Raw genomic sequence first — 24151 nt, forward strand, 5'->3', positions numbered from 1 at the left:
GAGTGGTGGCTGGGGAACTTGAATAGACAAGGAAATTGCAGAGTGATCATACCCAGCTGGTGGTGTGAGAGGAAAAAGTAGAGGAGGACAGGAAAACTATATGAAATGGACAAGCTCACAAAACAGAAATCCCAATGAATGCATGGAATCGAGGGTGTTTAAAGGACAATTCATTGAAGGGAATTGCCTGAGACACTAATGCAGGTGCCTCCGCCATCACCTTGAGTGGAAGGCAGATTTTACACTATGGATTGAAACAGTCATTTTCATTTCGTAAAGCCTACATCTCTGGAAAATTAGGTTCCATAAATTGAGATTTTTGTTACATTAAGCTTTACTATGAACTTTCCAGTAGTTTTAGAGGTGTAATTTATTTGAACCATTTGGAAGTATAGAACAGGCTTGTAAGATAAAATGAGTCAAAAGTTAAAAAATTAATTGAATAAATCTATTGGATAAGTAGTCGAATAAAACTGATTTTTCAGGAAAAATAAATTGCATATCAATTAATAAATTTGAAATGAAATAGTCAACTTTCAATTATCAATGCTCATTGAGAAAAGGCAGAAATGAGAAACAAGATCCACAGAGAACTCTGAAATTTCATTTCCATTTCAATCTTTTCCCCCATATCCATTCCAATTTTTCTATTGAACTAATTTGGGTTTTTAAAAGCCTCTCTGTTTCCTTTCTAGTCATTAAAGAAATCTTTATTAATGGCCTACCTTACGCCAGGCCTTCAACAGGGCATGTAGGAGAAAGAGGCCAGGGCCAAGAGGCTGACCAGGACCCTAGTAATAACAGAGTTGATTTCAATTATTTCCTGTCATCATTTCAGCAAAATGCATAGCACAAATTAAAATTGATTTTAAGGGGCACCTTGTAGGCTCAGTTGGTTGAGCGTCTCTTATTGGCTTGGGTCATGATCCCAGGATCCTGGGATTGAGCCTCGCATGGGGCTCCCTGCTCAGTGGGGAATCTGCTTCTCCCTCTCCTTCTGCCCCTTCTCACTCCTGTTCTCTCTCTCTCTCTCAAATAAATAAAAAATCTTAAAAATAAAATAAAAATAAAATAGATTTTTAAATGCCTTTAACAAATATAGATACCCCTATCACAATCTTCTCAACTAGAGTTTTCACTAGCTCTCGTTCTTAATTCTGATGGAACAAAAAATGGCCTCTGGGGAAAAGTGGAGATAGAATAGAAGCTAGGAAAAAGCAAAAGACAAGTATATAAAAAATTAAAGCACAAATAGAAAAGGAGAGTGTAATTCACTTACAAATAATAGTGAAGTTAATCCCAATTTTTCCTAGCAGATTTAAAGTTGCAAAACTGGATTTATAAATGTGAATGTCATGATTGACAAGCCAAAGACTTATGTGGAGAGGATGTAAGAGTGAGCAGAAATGGCATCTATTCTAACAAATAGCCAGGAAGAAAAGGTAGCTGGAAAAATCAGTGAGCAGGAGCATCTGATCCACATTCATTACAGAAATGACCAGTTAGGAAGTCTACGACACAAGGCCATTCAGGGGGAGCTCCTCCTACAAATCACTTTCTTACCTTCAAACATTTGAGGTGCACCTAATAAATACTTTTTGAGCCAGTAAACAAAAGAAGAAAATAATGAATGATGGAGCCACTGCTCCATACATCCTCTTGCACCTGCAGCTTTCTGCCAGGTACTTCCTTAACCTTGGCTCCTGTTGGGCTCCTTCTCACTTACCCATGAATAAGGATTCTTAGACTATATTTACCAAGACTGAACTTTCATGGGGTACACTGGCCAAATGATCTGGTCTATTAATTTTGAGGAATATGAATAAAGGCAGGCTGTAGAATTTCCAAAATAAGATTAATAGTCTTATTCGTAATTCTATCACTCATTGGCAAAATGGAAAAACAAGCATTATGTTGCCAATCACCACAGAGATAGCAGATATCTTTATAAAGATAAAGAGAAGTGCCCCCAACTTGAGACCTCATGCCTGACACCACACCTTTCTGCTGTAGTAAGACATATACTATGCATGTAATCTTGACATCAATACTCACTTAGGCAGCCATGATGACACTGCAGGTCTTGACACAGCTGCCCCCAGCTGTCTACAGAGGTAGCACAGGCTCATGCTAAAGTGAAGTCTGTAAAAAATAATAATAATAAAATAAAATAATAAATAAAGTGAAGTCTGTGATGCCAAGGGTTGAGAAAAGAAAATGGAGAACACCACAGCTAAAAAATGTCATTTGAACACAAGCCAATGCCAACACTTGGAATAGAAGTTGCACCTGGGTGCTCAGCCATTTAAGCATCTGACTTGATTTCAGCTCAGGTCATAATCTTGGGATCGTGAGATTGAACCCCTGCATTGGGCTCCATGCTCAATGCAGATTTTCTTGAAATTCTTCTCCTTCTCCCTGTGCCCTTTCCTCTGCACATGGACTAAATAAACAAATAAATAAAATAAAATAAAATAAAATAAAATAAAATAAAATAAAATAAAATAAAATAAAATCTTAAGGAAAAAAAGAAAAGAAGTAGCACAGAACCACCTAACTACAGAAATCCAAAAGGAATTCTTCCAGAATCCAGTGCTTGATCATACTATCCCAGGAACCAGGGCTTAAGTAATAATAGCAAACTCTTACATACTGACACTTATTCATATTTTGTCTTTTGCTTATTTTTAATTCCAATATAATTAATGTACAGTGTTATATTAGTTATAGGTATACAATAGTGATTCAACAATTCTATACATTATTCAGTGCTCATCGTGATAAATGTACTCTTCATCCCCTTTATCTGTTTCACCCGTCCTCCCATTCATCTCCCCTCTGGTACCCACCAGTTTGTTCTTCATATTTAAGAGTCTGATTTTTTGTTTGTCTCTTTTTTCTTTGTTCATTTGTTTTGTTTCTTAAGTTTCACATATAAGTGAAATCACATAGCATTTGTCTTTCTCTGACTATTTCACCTAGCATTATACCCTCTAGATCCATCCATGTTGTTGCAAATGGCAAGATTTCATTCCTTTTTATGGCTGATTAATATACATCGTGTATATATACAACACCTTCTTTATCCACTCATCAATCAATGGCCATTTAGGTTGTTTCCATATTTTGGCTATTGTAAACAATGCTGCCATAAACATAGGGGTGCACATATCTTCAGATTAGTAAATAGTTTCATATTCTTTGGGTAAATACCCAGTGGTGGAATTTTTGGATCATATGATGATTCTATTTTTAATTTTTTGAGAAACCTGCATGCTGTTTTCCACAGTAGCTGTACTACTTATACATTTTTTAAAGCCCTGTAGGTGAGTCTAACAAATAGCCAAGATTGAGAACCATTGCTATAGCATTACAAAAGCTTCTAATTCTTTCTCCTACCTCCTCCATGTTTCATCATGAAAATAACAAGTTCTTAAAACATTAAAAAAAAAATGTCACTAGGTAAGGGTATTTGAGAGTGTCATAAGACCTGCCCAAGACTAAATCCTTAGAGATACATTTATCAATCCCTAATAAATGGGGGAGTTTACAGAGTAAAATTAAAGTGGTTGACTGGCCAAGGCAGTTGGAAATGTGGCCCATGCCTTAGTGAAGAGAACAATATGATCTCTTTGTGGCCCTTCTCCTAAGTTTTTTACTCCTATAGGGGAGAAAAAAACCTTTTTCCTTTATCCATCTTATATTTGTTGGCTGGAGCCCTGTGAATTAGACTGAAAAAAGAAACAGATTAAGAAGAAAAAAATAAGCAGAAGTTTATTAATGTGTACTGCACATATACATGGGAGTACTCAGTGACAAGCAACTCAGTGGGGTGGTTAGAACTTGGGTTTATAACAATAAATTTTGTAGAGAAGTGACAAGACAAAGAAAAGGGCTTTAGGCTTCTAGGGATAGGTAGCAAACTTGGGAAGGTAAATATATGAAAAAACTAACAGAAGATAAAAGTTGTCCTGGCAAGGTTTGTTGTATAGATTCCTTCGGTGCCTGCCATGTCTGGATTTAGGATTTATAAGAGTCTAGAATTGTCTCCAGTGATTCAGAATTATCTTAACCTTCCTGGCAGAGAGGGAGAGGACAGAGAGGTTTTCTGTGTCTCTGCTTTTTTTTTTTTTTTTTTTTTTTTAATGCCTTCGGCTCAAAATAATCCTTATGCCAGAGTGGCGTATTCTGGGACGGCATACTCTGAACTCCTAAACCCCTCTCAAAGCTGTTTGATGGGCTGGAAAGCCCTCTGTGAACTCCCCACCAAGTTACTCTTGCTATATCACCACTCAGCTGATTTCTTCTTGGCACTTGTCACTGAGTAACTTGTAATTACTTAGTATATTAGAAGTGATATTTTGAAAATTATTTAATTAGCTTTTCCTGTTTGCTTTTGTACTAGCAGACCCAAGGTGTCCATCTGCCATGGGGGAGATTAGAATTATAGGGTGGTATTCACTTCTAACATGCAAAGTAGGATTATGCAGTAAAACAATAGCTTTACCAGCCAGGCATTTGTACTGAAAGGATTTTCCAAAGTCCTCTAATATCCACTTTATTAAGAGCCAGTTGGTCGTGGAGTTCTCCTTTTGTGGTGAGAAGCTATCCCTTTCACCCTTTGACAGGAAAGCTGGTGAGGCCTGTTGCTTCATAGGGGGAGGATATAAGGCAGGGAATAGAGAAAGAGAGAAAAGGAGAGCATCAACAGACCAGCTTTAAACCAGAGAGAGGTAGTTATTGTAGATAAATAAGGATAATAAGGGTAATACCAAGGACAAATATGAGCTCTTGCTGTCATCTTCTCTTTGGGATTCTGCGCAAGACGACTCAACACACCACTGAGCTCCTGTGAATTAACCCTGCAGTGTTATTTGGCCCAGAAGCATTTCGGTTAGTCCGTGCAGTCTTTCTGTGGATACATGTGCCGTTTCTGTCGGGTTTATTGAAATATTGAAAGTAGTTTTACAAAGTGAAGCCATAGTGTCTGTACCCACTCCTGTCAATATTTTGCAGGACAATGAATTCTAGACTCCCAAGCTGGAGTCAGGGGCCCATTTTTTTTTTCTTATCAAGTACCAACATTTCCCCAATTCCCAACCCAGAAACTATGAGTCTGTAAGTTTGCTGACTTATTAATCAGTCATTATTTATTGAGTGGTACAATGTTTCAGAAGCTAGGATAGATAGAGCTGACACAGAACTGTCTTCAAAGAGTTCACAATGAAGTAGGAAAAGGTGGTCATGTGAACAAAAATTATAATATTGTTATAAGTGGAATGTGTCCTCCAGAAAGATAAGGCTCAAGTCTTAACCACCCGTAGCTCAGAATGAAAGCTTATTTGGAGATAAGGTCTTTGCGGATGTAATCAGGTGAAGGGTAACAGAATATGCCACCCCCAAAATATGACTACAGGAGTTCAAGACATGCCCCTCCAAATTATGCCACTTTGGTATATGGATTATTTTGAACTTCAAGCAGTTAAAAAACAGCAGATGCAGGGAAAGGCTTTCTCTGAGTTCCCTTTATCTGCCTAAAGACAAATTCTCCAAAAGAAACTCTGATTGTCCCAAGTCCCCTCCCTGGGAATTGCATGAACCAGGGAAAATTGATTCTCATCACAGGAGAAGACACAAAAAGTGGACATCACACCTGGACAAACTTTGTCACAAACTCGTACCTTCCATCTATGCCTCTAAGGGCTCATTCATCTTTCCTATAAAAATCCCTTATGCTCCCTAAAAGGCCAACAACATCAGTCTTTTCTTTTTTCTATGAAGATGGTATTTAATCCTGCATTCTAAGCCACCTCATGGAGTTACTCATTTTTCTCTAGATATGTCCCATGTAGACATGAGGTCTTATGATAATAAACTTCTATTTGTCTTTCTCTATGACTCTTTTATTAAGGGACCTCAGAATGGTGAGGGAAATTATTTTTCCTTTTTCCTTTCCTGCACAAGTTAAGATGTGGTCATCCTGGAGTAAGGTGGGCCCCAATGCAATGGGACTGGTGTCCTTTTATAGAGAAGAGGCACAGAGGGACACCTGAGTGTCTCAGTGGTTGAGCTTCTGCCTTCAGCTCAGGGCGTGATCCCAGTCCAGGGATTGAGTCCCGTATCAGGCTCCCTGTGGGGATCCTGCTTCTCCCTCTGCCTGTGTCTCTGCCTCTCTCTCTGTGTCTCTCATGAATAAATAAATAAAATCTTTAAGGAGGAGGAGGAGAAGGAGAAGAAGGAGAAGGAGAAGGAGAAGGAGGAGAAGGAGAAGGAGAAGGAGAAGAGGAGGAGGAGGAGGAGGAGGAGGAGGAGGAGGAGGAGGAAGAAGAAGAAGAAGAAGAAGAAGAAGAAGAAGAAGAAGAAGAAGAAGACGACGACGACACACAAACACACACACAGGAGAGGACACCATGTGAAGAAGTAAACAGAGATTGGAGTTTTGCTGCCACAAGCCAAGGAAAACCAAGGATTGCTGGCAACCCCCAGAACCTAGGAGATAGAAATGGAACTGATTCTCTCTCAGAACCTCCAGTGGGAATCAACTCTGCCAACACCTTGATTTGGGACTTCCAGCCTCCAGAACTACACAGGGATAAGTTTCTGTGGTTTGAAACCACCCAGTCTGCAGTGATTTTTGACGTTAGCCCCGGGAAAGTATCACAAGTACCATGTGAGGAGGGCTTCAACAGGGCATTTACACAGTCTAGGGAAGCAGAGCTAACTCATGCAAAGAGTAGGATGTTCTGACTCACTGGAGTGGCATGGAGGTGGTTGGAAGTGGCAGTTGCATGGTTTCCAGCTCAGTCAGAACAATGCAGGAGACCTAGAAAAGAGACTCCTCCATATTCAGAAAGTGTTCCATAGCTCTGAAGAGAAACCAAGCATGTGGTAGACCAGAGTGGAATTCAGGTTTAAAGTATCTGGCAAGTTTTCCAATTATATGGGGAAAGGAAATGAGGAATCCACGACAAAGCTTGAAAACAGACCAGAACATGCCTAAGTACATGTGAGATCCTGTAGGGCCTTAGGTAAAGGAGCCCTAGGAAATGAGGCACCAGGGAAAAATGTAAATTCATAATGTGTAGATGCAGTACAGCCAGCCACTGGTGCTCTGTGGAAAAAGGGGGATGAAATGTTGCTCAATCTGTTTCTCAATGAGATATTATCATCTTTATTATTATTACTTCCACCAAGTTGACACTTTATCTACCAAACTGATATTTCAAGAAAGGCTTTCTTGGTTGAAATGGATTCCTATCTTTTTCTATCAGACTCCAAAAATAAATCCATACCCTAAAGACTACATATTTGGAATTCTAAGGGGTTTTCTAGGTAAAATCTACTCTGCCATCTTTTTAAACAAACGAGTTCAGTTGCACAAATACATTCATGCCAAACCATTTCTAAAAGAAATGCACTTTAAGCTCCATAGATCATGTCTGAGTTTTTATTCCAGTATTAGACGTCATTGTAAATCACAGAAAGAGCAGGGGTGAAAAGGCTTGGGCCATCAGTTCACATAGCAGGAAACGTTATTTTTTAAAAATTCCAATTTAATTGAAATTATTCACCCAGGTAAATATATTTACCTTGCAGGAAAATGTTTCAAGATACAGGTAGGAGGAAACACATACATTTTTCTCAGATTACTGAGAAGGATCTTCGGCAAGTCTTTAGGAAAAACACATATTGACCTTCTATTTTTCAAGAACTGATTATTCAGGTTTATCTTCTTTCTCCTACTATTGACTGATCAAAGTCAGGGAGAAATGATGGGTGAACCAGGAGCTCCCCAGGTCCTTTGCAGTCCTTCCTGTTAGTACATTGGCATTTTAAGCTTTACCTCGATTACAGAGTATCCTTCAGAAGGAGTATTCCTTCAGAAGGAGTTATTTTATGTGTCATAGCCTAAAACCTCGGCACCCAGGAAGCAACATTCTTATGCTCCTATGGGTAAGGTCAGCTCTACAAATCCAGAAATAAAGCAAGATTAGAAAGAAAAGCAAAACAGAAAATTTACATGCAATTAACGACCTGAAGTCCAAATGGCTGGCTTTGATTAACATGTACCCTTTTCCTAATGCTAATTCGCTTGTGCATTTATTGGATTTCAAAACTGCAGCCTATGCCCTCCAGCCCCAGCAAACAAAGACATAATTTAAAATACCAAGACACAAATGTGCTATCTATTACTGTGTAAAAGAGCCATTATTACAGTGACTTATTTTTTTTTCCTTCAGGAAACTAGCTCTTTTCAAGTTATTTACCATGTTGTCAATTATCACCATCATTAATAATGATAATGATAATCACTGAGAACCAGCTATGTGTTGGGGGATAAATAGAGCCCAGAGCCAGGGCTGGTCCCAACCTAGTGAAACAATGGGGATTTTGTTTCACCTCAGATTTCACAAAACGAGGATGGCAGATATCAGGAAAGTTTTTATCCATAATTTTCCCTCATCTTTTTAGTTCCAAAACGTCCCTTTTGCAATTCCCTGTGCATACAGAGGGTGTGAATTCACAGTCGCCCTCTTATGCACGAACTGGCATGTGGGCACCCCAACCCTGACGAATCTCCAGGCTGGCACCGATCGCCAGATTTCCCCCAGCTGAGAGAGACCGCATGTTAGTACCACTGGATGTGCTATTAATGGAATCTGTTATCAAGTCACAAGACAAGATGCCAGTCTGGCACTACTCTGCAAACTGGAAGTGCATGGGGGAAAACACAGACACCCTGTCTGTCGATGAATAGCTAAGCTGTGAAACCAATTGACTGGGCACCTACCAGAAATTAGCTTGTCAAAAGTGATTGCACTGTATGAGATGGCATCACAAGTTCGTGTGTCTGCTATTTGCATGCATGTGCTCCCTTTTGTAAATGCACGTGTAATTAGATAAGGAAAGTAAATAATAACCGAAATTCTTGGGCAGTATCTTGCTTGGATTAATGTGTTCTGATCACATTCTGAATATAAATCTAAGTGAAATATTAGGGCAAGAATAGAAGTTGTATAATAGCTCTTTTCTAAGGAGTCATGTCTTTGGAATAATTTATTCTTGCTTTTTTCATATTTGCCTAGAACGAAATATGTAATTTATTTTCGTCATGTTATAGAATCAACTTAATACAAACTTAAAAGTACACCCCTTCCCACAAATATCAATACTTCTTGTTCCAAGATTCTGAAGCTTTAATTTTTACATAAAACAGGAGAAATATTTAAACATGAGGATATAAACATATTTATATTTGTATATATAATATATAAATATATAAATATAAATACATATAAAACATGAGGAATATGTAATAAATATTTAATATTCCTCATTTAAACATGAAGAATATGGCTGGAAAAAAAAAGGAGTAGGCCTTATTTTCCTTCTGCCCAGTCCTGTATCTGTCTATAGAATAGAAATCAGAAAGAAAACCAAGCAATACTGGTAGAGGGATGAACTGGTGGAATGTATCCTGGTTGGTGGCATTTCTGTTTCATGGTCCCACTTCCTTTTTATCCCACCTCTCGGCCACCTATGGATTACTAACTAATCAGAGGACCAGAAGAGGATCTCCACATGTGCGCGCACACACACACATAAAACTCTAAAATGCGGCACCTAGGTGGCTCAGTGGTTGAGCATCTGCCTTTGGCTCAGGGTGTGATCCCAGGGTCCTGGTATTGAGTCCCACATCGGGCTCCTTGCATGGAGCCTGCTTCTCCCTTCTGCTTGTGTCTCTACCTCTCTCTCTCTCTCTCTCTCATGAATAAATAAATAAAATCTTAAAAAAAAAACCCTAAAATGTAAGATTTTCTGAAAGTAACAAGTAGAGATCATTTAACAAAATGGAAGGTCAGGACTCATTCTTTTAGCCCTAATTTCTACCCAGTTCTCAAAACTTTTCATAGGCAGTGGAGAGAGACACAGAAACACTAGACACGTACAAATACTACATATGGATACAGAACACATGCGTACATGTTGAAGACCAATTTCCACTCTTGGAAAAACTCATATTACTCCGAGATCCAAGTACAGCCCTGGTTTTTGTATGATTATCTCAGCTAGAGTTATCTAGGTACATCAAAGGGTGAAATTTGGTCTAAGCTATTTAAGTTTGCTTCCCTGTTATCACTTAGATGTGTAGAATAGTGTTTTCAAAATATATATATCATGTTTTAAAGAAAGAATTATTCTTATATACACTTACAACTTAAAAGTGCTATGAGTAAGGACTTAGTTGTCAACAGCTGCCAATTTTTTCTTCATGTGAAGTTACAGATCTGTATCCGATTATTTCTGACAGAGATGTTTCCTTCCATTTTTTCAAGAGGAAGGAATATTGAAATTTTTATTTAAATGACCTGAGATTTGTGCCTTTAAACTTCCAATTACAGAGCACAGATTTGCTGCTGAACCTTCTGTAAACCTATCAGTTAAAAGCCTGTGTAGTTTTATGACACATCACCTTTAGCCTCTGATCAGCAAATTGCAGGCCAAGCTAAAACACTTAAGCAATGCTGCTGCTTCTCTCATTTTGGAAGACTAGATCATTACAGCTTAGTAATTTATATAAATCTTTGCAGCCTAAATTCCCACCCTCTGTAGAGATCTGATACACAGAAAAGGCATATGGGGCCAAATTACATATTATGTTTTCCTTATAAAAAAATACCAAAGAAATTTGCTTTGATGGAATTTATGAGGGGTTTATTGCATTCACTGTCTGAAATTAGCTTGTTCATTTACTCATTTATGGGTTGTCTCCTCCTCCAAAATGTAAGCTCCATGAGATCACAGACTTCTGTCTTGAGCACTGCTATATCTCCAGATCATTGCTGAACAAATATTTGTTGAATGGATAGATTAATTTATTCATCCATTTCTCAAATATTACAGATGAGAAAAAAGTAAGTCTCCCGCCTTTGAGAGATTCAGTCTTTAGAGGAGACACAAACACTAAACCACTATAAGACAAGTATGTGAGCCTAGGGAAGGGCAGCAAACACTAGATATTAACTTTAGAAATATAAGCTACATATGATTTTTATGTTTCATTTATATGCTATGATATGAATACAGATATATTATTATATTAGCCCTCACTGATTAGTTATTCATTCAACAGCTATTCATTGAGCAATCGGGCAATGTTGCCATCCTTACAGTTTGGAACCATACCAGAGCAAGAAGAGGGCAGTCCCAGGGCAAGAGGCAGCTTGGAGTCAAAAGCAAGCCAGGGTAAAGTCAGGGCCAGTGAGTGGCTTAAGGGGTCTCCAATAGTCAATCTAATCAAGTTATTGGGGTAGGCAACTAGTGCTGAAATATTTGAAGTCAAGAGGCCAGAGTTCAATAAGTTCCATAAGTTCTCAGGTTTTAAATCAGATGGAAAGGCCCTGATATCTGAAGCTCTTCAGGGATGCCCATTAAGGAAGGCTGTTCAGAAAATAATTTATCCTTCTTCATATTTCTCAGTTAAGGTCTTTTACTTTTCAGGAAAAATCAGGACTTGGCCCAGAGCCCTGACATCAGAATGTCTCTGAGCTTAAAGACCTATGGGACCAAGGACGCGACTGGAAGTCCTTTAGATAATGAGCTGCCTGGTAGCAAGACAAGTAATCTCTATTTATTTATTATGTGCAAATTTATTTTAGCACACAAATTAAATTACATCTGTGACTTTATTTGGACTCCAAATGATGACTCAATGCATAGCTGAAACAGTTGTTTTGTTGTTTAGTAGCTAATAACAATAATAGTAATATCTAATATTTATTGAATGGTGATTATATGCCAGGGTTCTAGACATTTTCCATTGACTGACCTATTCAATATTCATATCCACCTCATAAGGTGGTTACTATTACTATCCTATTTTAAAGATAAGGAAACAGGTTCAGAGAGGTTGAGTAATTTGCCCCAAATCACACAACTCATAGATGCCAAGATTAGACAAAACCCAGACAGCCTGGCTCCAGAACCAGCAAACTCCTAACAATGATAATTGCTACCATTTACTAAATGCCATATATGTTCCAGATGCTTTATATTTATTTTTATCTCAATATATATGTTTCATACAGCAACATTACAAGATAGACATTATCTTCCTATTTTGCAGACAAAGGCACCTATGAATGGCACAAATAAGTTCTGAAATCAGGGTATGAACTCAGTCTGCCTACCTGTTTCTCTGTTTCAAAGGCTCTGCTCCATCCACTGTCCAGAGATTCCTCTGTGACCTTACCTAAGTCTTGCTTTTTCTATTCTTGCTTTATTTAGTTTTATCTAATCAAAAACAACAAATTCTAATTAACTATTCATTAGGAGGTTCTGTGTTCCTTTCTGAGAGCTATAATCTTTTACATTAATATACCACTATATATTTTTCCAACAATGTTCATTTGATCGTCACAACAACCCTGAGCTTTAAAAGATGGGCATTAATGTCTCTCATTTCTGAAATGAATAAACCTTACGAGAGAGAGAGAGAGAGAGAGAGAGAGAGAGAGAAAGAGAGAGAGAGAGAGAGAATAACATGCCCAAGGGGCTTGCACCTGGTCCCGTTCTAATCTCATTCACTTGCCTTTGTTTCTACTTTGTGTAAACATCCTGAAGCAAAGTTTGATAGGTGGGAGAATCAGACCCACAAGAGGAAATCTAGCTCTCATCTCAAAGAGACCACATGGATTTTTACAACAGCTTTCCTACCCATGATAAAAATATCTGAAAAGCAATTGGAAGGTTCCAGTTAAATACAGAGGACTGGACACATGCATTTACCATTATTTCTTGAAATTATATAAAAATGACAGAAAATTCATTAAAAGAGAATAATAAACTCACAATAACAAAGATATTGACAGAGAAGATCAATCTAGGAGGCCCAACATCTGAATAGTAGGAGCCCTGAGAAGAGAGAACGGGGGGGGGGGGGGGGGTTACTAGAAAAACAATTCAAAAATCTTATCCATAACTGAAATATAGAACTTCTCAGATTGATATCAATGGAAAGCCCACCTGAATTGACAAAAAAAGACCCACATAAAGAGCCATTGTTATGATATTTCAGAACACTACGAATAAAGAGAAGATCCAAAAAGCATCCAAAGAGAAAAAAAAGGTGACATAAAAGGGCTGAGAAGCAGAATGGCATAGAATTTCTCAATGGTAACACTGAAAGTGAGAATAGAGCAGTGCCTTAAAAAGTGTAGGTGAAAAAGAAAAAAAATCTGGGGGAAATTACTGCCAGCCTGGAATTTTAAGCCCACCCAAATTATCAATTAACTATGAGGCTAGAACAAAGATGTTGTTAAATATGCATCTCAAGTATTTACTACGAATGTGTCCTTCCTCAAGAAACTAGCAGAAAATGTGCCTTGCAAAATAAGGAAATAAACCATGAAAAAAGTGTGTGGGAATAAGGAAATAGAGATCCAACACATTCACAAGGTAAAGGGAATCCCCAGGGGATGATAATAAGATTATTCAGAAAGACAGTAGTGTATCAGGACCACAGAACAACCAGCCAGGTCAGAACAATAGGAAACGGGGAATTCCAGAAGCAAGTCTCTAAAACAAAGTTGAGACTGATAAATAAATATATGTTTGGCTGTATTGAGATGCAATTTACACTTAAAAGCTTACAAATAAGTTAGGGACATACAGAACTAAACAAAGGAAAAAATAATTCAGTTAAAATTCAAAATTTTAAAAGATATGTAACTATAATATACTACATAATACAGCTTTGAATCATATTAACATGGCCCCAACAATATAAACATTGAGTATACAGTGAATAAAATTATGACATAATTATCTTGGAAGAATGGATGAAGGGAAGTGGTAGTGGTGTAGATTTAAGTGTACAAGAAAGATAAACTTCTCATTTTCCATAGTAAAATAAATAGATAGTAGTTTTTAATTAATTTATTGCAGAGAGAGAAAGAGTGAGTTCATGCAAAAGAGAGAGGTGGGGAGGGGCAAAAGGAGAGGGGGAGAGAAACTCCAGTGCAGGGGAGGAGGTGACCCCCTGACTCCAAGATCATGGCCCAAGCAGAAACCAAGAGTCAGAAGCTAAACTAACTGTGCCACCCAGGCACCCCTAAATAGATAGTATTCAAAACAAGAAAATAATTAGCAGTATAATGTTGTTTTGTCTGACTGTGAAGGCAAATGCTAGGGGAAACATAAAATAGTTGAAAACAGTTGCCTCTAGGAAGTGGAAATCAGGATGAGAAGGAAGATGGCACAGAGAATATAGCTCTTCTTAGGAATTATGACAGAAATGTTGCCTACCATTCTCCCCTTTTCCTTGGTAATAGAATCCCAACTTTATTCAGGAAAGCAGTATGTCTAGATAAAATAATATGCTTTACAATCACTGTTGCAAGCTAAATGTAGCAATGTGACTTCATTCTGGCTAATGAAATGTAAGCATTCCTTTTATTCCCACTGCCTGCCCTACCCCACATCCCCCCCCACATCCCGCCAACTTTTTAAAAAATTTTCTGCTGCCTGGAATGCAGATGCGAAAGCCTGGAGCTTACGGTGACTGAGGACAGAGAACAGAAAGTTAGAAGGAGATTATGTTTCCAAAGTTATCAAACAAGCTGTGAAGCATCTAGCACCAAATAGCTTTTAGTATGAGAGAATAAACCTTATATATTTAAGACATTGTCATTTAGATTTCTGCTAAATGCAGCTAAAACTAATTCTAACTAACACATATACTTTAAATATCTAGCTTGTATATTAAACCATGTATGTGTACCTTGGATAAAAATTAGAATTGAAAGAGGGAAAGGTCAGCAAATGCATAAAGAGGAGAATGGCCAGATCCCCATTTTGGAAAACTTCTTTAGGACCCTGATGTCTACCTGACAAATAATGGTGGAATTCATAGGCTTCATTGCTGAAGACCTGTCTGGAATGAAAAATACCCTGGGTGGAACTTATGGCAGAAGAGATATTAGCAAAATATCTATCTATATATCTATCTATCTATCTATCTATCTATCATCTATCATCTACCTATATTAATGATTTGGAGATATAGTAATAGGAACAATCCAAATAAAAGTGTATAGAGAAAAAGAAGATTAAAAAAATAAAAAGACCTTCAGTAAGCTGTGGTATATCTTTGAGAAGCCTAATATAATAAAATTAGAGCCCCTGAAGGACAGAAGAGGAAAAAGAAATGAACCAAAAAAATATTTGAAATTGAAAATGGCTGAAAATTTTCCATATCTGGTAAGATCTATAAACCCACAGGTTTCAGAACAAATTTCAAGAACAAAAGCCCATCAAATAAAATTGCTCAAAGCCAGGATAAAGAGAAAAAAACCCTTAAAATCAGCCAGAGGAGGGGGAAAATACGTTAGGTAGAGAGGAGCGATAAGGATAACAGCTGATTTCTTACCAGAAACCATGGAAGTGGGGGGAGCATTAAGAAAATATATTTAGGTAAAGAGACAGAAAACAACTGCAACTTAGAATTCTGAACCAAAAAAAAAAGAAAGAAAGAAAGAAAGAAAGAAAGAAAGAAAGAAAGAAAGAAAGAAATCATTGCATAATGAAGGCAAAATAAAGGCTCTTTTGTTTACATACAAATACTGCAATAATTCATCAACAGCAGAGCTCAGTGGTAAAGGAAGTCCTTGAGGCAGAAGAAAAATGATAACAGATGCAAATACATATCTATACCAAGGAGCAAGGAGTGCTGGAACTGGTAGCTAATGGGTAAATATATAAAACATACTTTTTCCTGAAAACAAAACAAGTACGTACATTCTCATGACTTCTATTCAACCTTGTCCTCGAGGTTCTAATTGATGCAATAAAGCATGCATAAATAAATGAATGAATAAATAAATAAGAAGCATCTGGATTTAAAAGGAAAAAGTGAAACTGATTTTATTTGCAGTTAACATGATTGTCCATGTAGAAAATCTGATGAAATCTCCAACAAAGCCAATAAACTACTAAGTGATTTCTAGTAAATTTGCAGAATGCAATATGCAAAAAATCCATTGTTTCTATCTACTGGTGGCAACCAAAAATTTAAATTTAAAAACAATACCATTCATAATAACATCAAAAAAATAACCTACCTAAGGGTAAATATGATAAAATTGTGCCATACATATATACTGAAAATCACAAATGTTGTTGAGAAAAATTAAAGAACTAAATAAACAAGAACTAAATTAAAAAAGACTTAATATTGTTAAGTGTCAACTCTCCCCAAGTTAACCTATAGCTTCAATGGAATCTCAATCAAAATCTCAGCAATGTTTTTTTGTAGAAATTGACAAGGTGATTTCTAAAATTTACATGGAAATACAAAGGACTTAGAATAGGCAAAACAACTTTGGAAAGGAACAAGTTTTATAGTTGACACCCATTCCAAGTTTTATTATAAAGCTATAATAATAAAGTGTTGTACTGGCATAAAGAGATATAATCAATAAAAAAAGACTAGAGAATCGAGAAATAGATTCACATATATATATAAACAACTGATTTTTTCACAATGGTGCAAAGGCAGTTCAGTAGAGAAACTATAGTCTTTTCCACAAATGGTGCTCAAACAATTTAATATTCATTTAAAAAGACAAGAACTTTGATCCATACCTTGTACTGGACTCAAAAATTAACTCAAGATATACCACAGACCTAGATTTTGGTGTAAAACCAAAATCTATAAAACATCTAGAGGAAAACATGGGAAAATCTTTGTGATTGGTTCCCAGATTCATAATCTTGAAATTCTTCCTCCTAATGCAAAAAACCCTTTTGCACCTGTAGGGTGACATCTGGCTTTCATTACATTGCCCTGAAAGGGGAGAGTGCAATGTGAGGAATCCATGCAGTTAAAACGATGGCTTGTGACCCAGAAATGTCATGTTTGCTCTCAGGACTATGTATATACACACACACACACACACATGTACATATATATAAACTAAATATAATTATATTTCATGTTTGCTCTCAGGACTATGTATATTTATATACATGTACATATATATAAATTAAATATATATATTTACAACTTTTAAATCATACTATATACTCCACTTCAGGTAACTTCATCACTTTCATGGTCCTAACCACCATTTATCTTCTTATGACTCCCAAATTTATATTTTCAGCGTTGACTTCGTTTTTCTGACTGGTATCTTCTACTAGCCCTGCATGCATCCATTTGAATGTCCCGCGGACATCGCAAATACAATGTGTCACTAACTGTACTTGGTATCCTCCCCACCCCACCCCCCAGCTGCTTCTTCTCCCATGGAGCCATCATCTCTATACAGTCACCCATGCCAGAAACCTGGCAGTCACCAAACACATGTGACAGCACAGGAGTGGCAAGGTTCACATATAATTTCAATGTTTGTAGCCAGAATGGCTGAGGGAGTGCTTTTTATTAACAAAAAAGAGTCCAGAGAAGGAGTATTACATTCAGAGGGTATTGCTGAGACCGTGGACGTGTTGGTTTCAAGGTGCTGCCAGGGCATCCAGGTGGAGATTTCCAGCAGTCTGTTGGAAATGCCACTGTACATGACAGATTGTTGATCTTGGTTGCAGAAATGAAGGCTCAAGAGCTTTTCTGAAAAGTTTAAGCTGTGATCTGACAGGAATCATACTGTTTCTAAGAGTGAAAACATTCAGAAGCATTCAGCTATGGAGGACAGACTATAGGGAGAAAGAGAAATGGAAGCACGCTGAGAAGGGGAGCAGCATTCGGAGCATGTTCTCTAGCCAGTTCAAGGACAGGGAGCACCTGTCAATATTTTTGTGGTACTAAAGGAGAGAGTTCTCGAGTATGTGACTTATTTCTCCTTCTCAGCCTGACAAAAATCTCTTCCCTCTATTTCCTGAACCCTTTCTTACCCTATTTTTGTTTTTCCAGTTTAGGAAGGCCTGCAGGGGAGAGGGCAGTGCGGAAGACAAGAGCTTGGTTGTAGGTTTCTCACTCCACTGCGTTAGGAAGGCAGACAGTAAGGAATAGGTGAGCAGGAAAAGTCTTAAGGCTCTGGCTGCCCTTTTTGATTTGTGCATTAATGCTGGAGTTGACAGCTTGCCTGAGAGAGGCTGAAGGGATGTGTGTTCTGCATGTCTGGAATTTATTCCTTTGGCTCTGTAAAATGTGACACTGCATAATGGGCATGAAGAAGTAATTTTGATCCTGTGACTATCTTGGCAAAGGTTCCAGAGAGACATATGGACATAATCTTCTGGACATTTGTGGAAGAGCCCTCCCTTAGGGATGGTCTTTGTAGGCTTGCATTCACTTCCAGTCCTATGGCTTTCACCTTAGCTTTATTTCGTTTTCACTTAAGCGATAAAAAGCTAAATTGTATTCAATTGAAAGAACTAAAAATATTAATGTAGGAGCAAGTCATCATTATGACACATATCAATTTCTCACCTCTGAGGCAGTGCACAGAAGCAGGGCTCTGGATATTAACCCAGCCATGGTTGGGGGCCTGGGGAAAGGTCTGGGTAGATCTTGGTAGATACTGTGAAATATGGGCTTTTATCATGCTGGGATCTAGCATCTTCACCTACAAATTTATGAAAGGCGACACAAACAGAAAAGTCTGCCTAAGAATGGCAACTTGCTTAAGTATTATTCTGTAACAAGATTCTCTGTACTTAGGGCCTTACATTCTGGGATATTTGAAAAATTGCTTATTTCTTATTGGAACAGATTTCAATCTGAATACATTTCTGTTTTAAAATAGTTGGGATGGTACAATAAACCCAGCTCAGGGTCCTCTAAGTTTCTGTGTATATGTTTGTGAAGTAACTCTTTATTTGATTTAAGCTTCATCTACACCCTTCATTTAATATTGATCATTGTTTCTTTCCTTGAAGAGTCTAATACACTGATAGAAAAAATTCAGAGAAACCAAAACCCAGACCCCAGTCCTTGGAAGATGACTGTGCCCTGCCCCTAAAAATACTCTTTAAAAATGGCTCCCAGAAGAATGTCCATGAAGATGTCTGTCAGGAGCCAATCTTTATTCATTTCCTAGTGTTTTGTGAATCCTCTTTGAAAAAGTTCTTTGGAGTTGTGCTACTGGGAAAAAGGAAAAAGAGACTGAATCGTGGAGGCAGACATTCCCTGAGGTATGAGGTCTTCTTTGCTTAGACCTAAGTGATTTTACCCTAAGGGAGCACTCAGAATCACCCTGCGAAAAAATTGCCTTGGCTGATGGCCAGCCTTAAAGGAAAGATTTTTTAACTCAGTGGTCACTCTACTACCAAGGTCTAAACAAATGGCTTTTCTATGAACCTTGACTGAGAAAAATGAGTAATCAGGAGATTTTCTGTATTTCTTCTAATTACGGTTATAGATGAGGTCAGTCTGATAGAATCTGATTATAGACTCAGAGAATTATACATCTTGAAAATGTTCAAGAGGTCACATGATCCAGCCTCTTGAGCCCTAAGTCTAGTAGATAGTAAGTTGCAGGGGTACAGGGACAATATCAAGCCATCAGGACCTTAGATAATATTTGAATACGTACAAAATTCCCCTACACACATCTGAGATAGAAGAGAGGAATGTGTATTCAGCACATCAATGGCTTTCTTCTCATGTTTGGGAACAAGACCGCTGATAGATCCTTGGTTTTAACCCATTAGGACAAACTTCTCTTCTTAGTTCTGTAACAAACAAACTGATAAACCAGGAAAGGGCTCTTATTGAACTTATTTGGGTCAGATATTCCCTTTCCCCAGGATGAATAAACCACAGCTGTGTGTATAGAGCAGGCCCAGCTTCATGGGCATGCAACCCGTGTAGTGACACAGAGATCTGTACTTAGAAAGATCCTATGCTTGGCTTAATGCTCTGCTCTTTCCATCTAGAAATTCCTAATAATTTTAAAACAATGGATTCTACATTTTAATTTTGCGCTGGATGCCACAAATTATGCAGCCAGCTCTGGCATGGAGTTCTAGCTCAGCTTGGCAATTCCTAACATAGTCATATAAATGGTGTGGGTGGGAGAGGGAAAACAATTCCCAGGACTGGTGGGTAGATGGTGGCCAGTACAGCTGGCATAGTTCTGAGAACTGAAAGGACATGACACATGTCAAAAAATCAGTCAAGTAAGATAGTCAAAAATCCCAGTCTAGTAGGACAGGTATGGAAACAACTCAGGTGTACATGAGTGAATAAAGAAAATGTGGTTTGTGTATATGTGTGCACACACACTCACACAGACACACTGAAATATTATTCAACCATAAAAAAGAAAAAAATGAATGAAATTTCACCATCTGCAACAACATGGATGAAACTAGAGGGCATTATGCTAAGTGTAATAAGCCAGACAGAGAAATGCTGCATGGTATCATTTCTATTGGAATGTGTAAAAAAAAAAAGTGAACTCATAGCCACAGAGAATAGAAAAGTGACCATCAGGAGCTAGGGGTGGGATGGGGAATTGGGAGAGGTTGGTAGAAGGGTGCAAACTTTCAGTTATAAGACAAATAAGATCTGAGGATCTAATTCATAACATGGTGTATTGAATAACTGAGATTTGCTAAGAGTATAGAACTTAAATGACCTCACCAAAAAAAAAAAGTAAATACGTGAGGTGATGTGTTAATTAATTGTGGAAATCCTGTCACAGTGTATGTGTATAGCAAACCCTCATGTTGTACACTTTAAATATCTCATAATTTTTTGTTTATTAAACCTCAGTAAAGGATCCCTGGGTGGCGCAGCGGTTTGGCACCTGCCTTTGGCCCAGGGTGCGATTCTGGAGACCCCAGATCGAATCCCACGTCGGGCTCCTGGGGCATGGAGCCTGCTTCTCCCTCTGCCTATGTCTCTGCCTCTTTCTCTCTCTCTTTCTGTGTGACTATCATAAAATAAATAAAAATTAAAAAAAAAATAAACCTCAGTAAAGCTGAAAATAATTTTAAAGAAACAAATACAGGCTGAATGTCCACCTTTGCTTTCAATGTCACAAAGACTAGCTTTTATAAAACTGTAAGTTAGTGTATATGATTACAGGTGGAATTAAGAGTCCCCTGTACAACAAGGGGACGCACCATTCTAGCAGCAGTGACTTATTACTAGGGACTGTTAAAAATATTCTTTCTACCAGGATCCATAAAGAATAGGACAAAGTGAGCCCTGGAATGACCCCTGTAGGCTTGTAAGGACTCAATGAATACCTGGAGAATAAAGGGGAAAAGGAAGTTCAATAAAGAAGAAAAGAAAGGAAGGGAAGGAGGGAGGTAAGTTAGCCATGCTCAGTTTTTCCAGGTAGTCAGGTTGTCTAGGAAGGCAGTGGAGGGAAACCGTAAAAATTAAAGGGTAAGCCATCTAGAGCAATAAATTTTATGAAATGTTAATTGGGTTTACTCTCCGCACTTTCTTTCATTATTGTGTTTAACACCAAACACTAAAAAATTAATCAGGAAATTCCATCTGGCCAACAATTTTAATTTATGAAATTCCTTTTGCTTCAGAAGATTAAAAGCAATCCTTTGAGTAAGTTGAACATTCTAAGAGAGCCCCAAACAGCCCTGAACAAACACTCTAGAGTATCATTTCCTTTTATATTGTAACATCTTTGAATCACTTGCAATCTATAAATAAACTTGCATTTTACAGAAATGGCTCTACAAAAAGCAGCACCATGCTGGAATTCAATATACAAGGCTATTTTTAAAAGTGTTTTGATTTTTAAAAATTAATTGTAGGCCCTAGAGTTATAACTTGGCTTACTACAAGTTTCATGTTGCTTAACAACTCTTTAGAACAATTCTTCTACATCTGTGCTTTATTTTAAGTGGAAGTCAATGTTAATTGAAGATTTTGCTGATTATGGCTGCCCTGTTCTATGGTGGGGAAAATGGAATCACTAATATTCTGAAATCAGTCATTAAGGTCGTTTACCTTTAAACAACATTTTTGGTGCTTTGGTGCTCCTGTTTTTAGAGCTATTTGTTTTCCCCAGGTGTGATATAAGAAGTTATCTGACACCAAAATAAATCTCTGAAACAAAAGCTATCCTCTTAAAACATGAAAGAAAGTGAAGGAAATTGGGGGACAACTTTTATCCTGATAGAAAAGCATGCTCAACTGTAAATCTATGAAAAAATAACATTATGAAATAATGAAACTTAAGGCTTAGCTATGTTTGTCCAATTGAACTTGTTAATTTATTTTATATCAGAGGATAATAGAGAAGAAAGAGATGGATGAAATGTGTATGAAACCACACACCTGGGAAACATTATAGGCTTTATCTTATATCAAAAGGCACAGATCGTATGATGTAGAAGTTGAAGTGTTTGGAAATTTTAGGCCTTCTGAGGTAAATGTAACTTCTCTTTCGAGAGTATGTGGTTTAGGGTAGCCTGGGTGGCTCAGTGGTTTAGCACCACCTAATCCCAGGGCCTGATCCTGGAGACCAGGGATCGAGTCCCACGTTGGGCTCCCTGCATGGAGCCTGCTTCTCCCTCTACCTATGTCTCTGCTTCTCTTTCTCTCTCTCTCTCTCTCTGTGTCTCTCATGAATACATAAATAAAATTTAAAAAAAAGAGTATGTGGTTTAAAAGTATAGGAAGAGAAGTGATTATTTCTGCCTCTATATTCATTAACAGAGATTAAATGCCTAGGTCTTACTCTTTTTTGCTCTAGAAAAATAATCTTTGGGTTGTTTTCTCCTAAAAATTATTTTAGAGAAGGGCAGACAACTACTATAGTATCCAGCGACAGAACAGGACCTCAGATACATGACTCCTGCAATAGAAACTAATTGATTTTCCGTAATCTGACCTCTCTTGCCACATTATATTTCAGACAGTGAAAATTATTACTTCCACACTTGCTGTTTTTTTTGACAATTGAAAATAAATAACAGCATTTTTGAGAGAAGAGAGAGTAAACACAACATTTGAATCAATGGTACCATAGAAATCCAACAAAAGACATATATATACTCACTTTTATTTTTCAACTCCATCCATGGATGACAACTATTAACTTACACAGCAAGAAGCACAGTTCATGTGATCCATTGCACAACAGAACCAATGCAAAGGGATATTATCACTTTGAAATAAGTGACACCTTATATCTCTGTTGGGTAAAGAGAACACAAGGAGCATAAGGATAAATCTAGCTGAAGTTTCTAGAAAAAAACAACAAACAATGTAGGCCAATAGCAAAATATTGGTTTTCCTTGGGGGAAGTGAGCTACTATTCTAGAAAACAAAATTGCTATAAGGGAGGTTGTTACATAGCAGCTAATGTCCTCTTGTCATAGATCCCAAGAGAAGGGCCCCAGGCACCTAAAATGGTTGCTGGGCTATAGAACTAAGCAAGACGAATTATTTTCTTTCCCAAACTCAAGACTCTTCATTTTGACATCTGCTAAGGACACTAAACTTTGAGAGATTGTAAAATGTCAAACTGACCCTCATAAATTGGGAGAACATGTCATCAGATTATGTGAATTTCAGTGTGGCAAGTAGCAGGTAATGCATTTATTGAATAAATCTCTATAAAATTTTTAAAATCACGGGCTCTGAATCACTGCAAAATGTTTCCCAGAGATACTGTACCAATGTACTATGGCAGCCAAAATAAGATAACAGCTTAGAGAATCAACACAGAATATTAGGCTTGTTATTTGCTAGAGTGGAAGTTTATATAATCTTACTTTCTTTTGCCTTTTGGAAGACACAGTATCCAGCCCCATTTTTAGCATCATTTCTTTTCACTCTTACTATATATGTGGGGCAGGGGAAATGTCTTTTAATAGCAAAGCTAGTCTACGTATGGAATCAACATCAACTTGGTCTCACTGCTGGGTCAAGTTATCAAATCTTACTGGTGAATTAGAATCTAGAGTCAGACTCCAAGGACATAAGAACAATGTCTATGCTGGTCTTTCCCTCTTTAATTAGTATTCATGAATCACTGGGATTTTTTTTTTCTCTGTCTTTGCATTTATCTCAGTAGTTGTATCATCTGATTGCTAATGTGTTTAAATTGAGCTGCCTGATTTTAATTCAATCTGGCACCCTTTCATGGAGCACTAAATAGCCTCTCATGGCCATACATTAAACTGTGGTGAGCCCTGAAGGCTCTGCCAC

The 24151-nt window shown here is 37.6% G+C and overlaps 1 long non-coding RNA gene across 11 annotated transcripts in view; it reads right to left on the bottom strand.

Moving 5' to 3' along the window:
• The window catches only part of LOC129516788 (uncharacterized), a 76703-nt gene that overhangs the window by 47970 nt on the left and 4582 nt on the right, over positions 1-24151 (bottom strand). For 9 of the 11 annotated variants that reach the window (XR_008665869.1, XR_008665872.1, XR_008665870.1 and 6 more), the window contains 3 exons: positions 22998-23132; positions 2056-2142; positions 726-791 (listed from right to left, as the gene is read on the bottom strand). This is a non-coding gene — a long non-coding RNA (uncharacterized LOC129516788). The remainder of the gene's footprint in view (positions 1-725; positions 792-2055; positions 2143-22997; positions 23133-24151) is intronic. The other 2 variants (XR_008665871.1, XR_008665873.1) reach the window with 1 other exon arrangement.

This window comes from Nyctereutes procyonoides, unplaced genomic scaffold (assembly GCF_905146905.1).
Source record: "Nyctereutes procyonoides isolate TBG_1078 unplaced genomic scaffold, NYPRO_anot_genome, whole genome shotgun sequence".
Taxonomy (NCBI): Eukaryota; Metazoa; Chordata; class Mammalia; order Carnivora; family Canidae; genus Nyctereutes; species Nyctereutes procyonoides.